Source organism: Crocodylus porosus, unplaced genomic scaffold (genome assembly GCF_001723895.1).
Source record: "Crocodylus porosus isolate Cpor-Errol unplaced genomic scaffold, CroPor_comp1, whole genome shotgun sequence".
Classification (NCBI taxonomy): Eukaryota; Metazoa; Chordata; order Crocodylia; family Crocodylidae; genus Crocodylus; species Crocodylus porosus.
The window spans coordinates 30,739,642-30,741,018 of NW_017728910.1; the positions used below are offsets into that span (position 1 = coordinate 30,739,642).

The 1,377-nt window shown below is 52.1% G+C and overlaps 1 long non-coding RNA gene across 1 annotated transcript in view; it reads right to left on the minus strand.

Moving 5' to 3' along the window:
• LOC109308717 overlaps positions 1 to 1,153 on the minus strand; it is a 4,189-nt gene extending 3,036 nt beyond the window's left edge. The window contains exon 1 of the long non-coding RNA XR_002100694.1: positions 1,053 to 1,153. This is a non-coding gene — a long non-coding RNA (uncharacterized LOC109308717). The remainder of the gene's footprint in view (positions 1 to 1,052) is intronic.
• Positions 1,154 to 1,377: the final 224 nt, after the last annotated feature.

The window sequence follows — 1,377 nt, forward strand, 5'->3', positions numbered from 1 at the left end:
CGTAGGGCTTGGCCTGCAAGCCCTTAACCATACAAGTGGCCCTTCTCTGGACCCTCTCCAGGCCATCCACATCCCTCTTAAAGTGTGGGGCCCAAAACTGGATGCAGTATTCCAACTGTGGTCTGACCAGTTCCTGATAGAGGGGAAGTATCACCTCCTTGGTTCTGTTTGTCATGCATCTGCTGATGCACGATAAAGTGCAGTTAGCTTTGCTGATGACTTTGTCACACTGATGACTCATGTTCATCTATAGTGTAGTTATTCCCAAACTGTGGGTCAGGATCATGTTCATCTATAGTGTAGTTATTCCCAAACTGTGGGTCAGGATCCCAAATGGGGTTGCAACATCAGTGAATGGGACTGTGGGGGTGGAGGGCTATGGGTTGGGAGCAGTAGCATAGTGATGGGTGGGATGGGAGGAGGCCATGATCCCCAGGTGCCAGACTGGGGGAGTGGAGGGGAGTGCTGGCGAGGCCAAGAGGCTACGGCACACCTGCATCCAACCTGACTAGTGCGTTGGATGTTTGTTTACTTATTACAATCAGAAATTCTGGCCTATGCCCCTCCCCTGATGTCTGGTGTGCCTCAGTGTCAATTTCCCCGTGGAAGTGCCATGAAGCATGAGAGTGGGCACTGCACCCTGCTCAGATCAGCCCCAGGGTGGGCACACAAATGCAGGCATTGGCCCCTGGTGCCGGAGACTCATGGTACACCACTGGTTGGGAGTAAGGGGTTATGCTGAGGAAATGGGGTCATAAATGGGGTCATGCTGAGGAAAAGTTTGGGAAGCACTGCTGTAGTGTATCTATTACTCCCCCCAGCTTATTGTCATTTGCAGATTTGCTCAGGGTGCACTCCATCTCAATTTGCAGGTGGCTGATGAAGACACTGAACAAAACTAGCCCCAGGACTGACCCTGGGGCATTCTCCTTGATACTGGCTGCCAACTAGACATCAAGTCTTGATAGCTACCCTTTATACCAGGGTGGGCAAAATATGGCCCAGGGGCCAGATTCGGACTGCCAGGCCATTCTATCCAGCCCACAGGGCACCTAAAAATTTAGAAAATTTAATATTTATTTGCACCTGGCTGCCTGTGAAAGATGACAGGAAACAAAGTCAGTAGGACCCAGGGGAAGCTTGCAGTAGGACCCAGCAGCAAGGCCCTCCCAGCCCTGCCCCCTCAACCAGAATCCCCTGCCTAGCAGAGGCTTCTGGCCTGGGACCATGGGGCTGTTCCTGCTGCCCTGTACTGAAGAGGGAGATGTGGCCCTCGACAGCTTGCCAAAACTTGCTAAGTGCCCCTCTGCCTGAAATAATTGCCCGCCCCTGCTTTATACCCAATGACCAGCCAGTTTTCTATCCATCATTCATTCA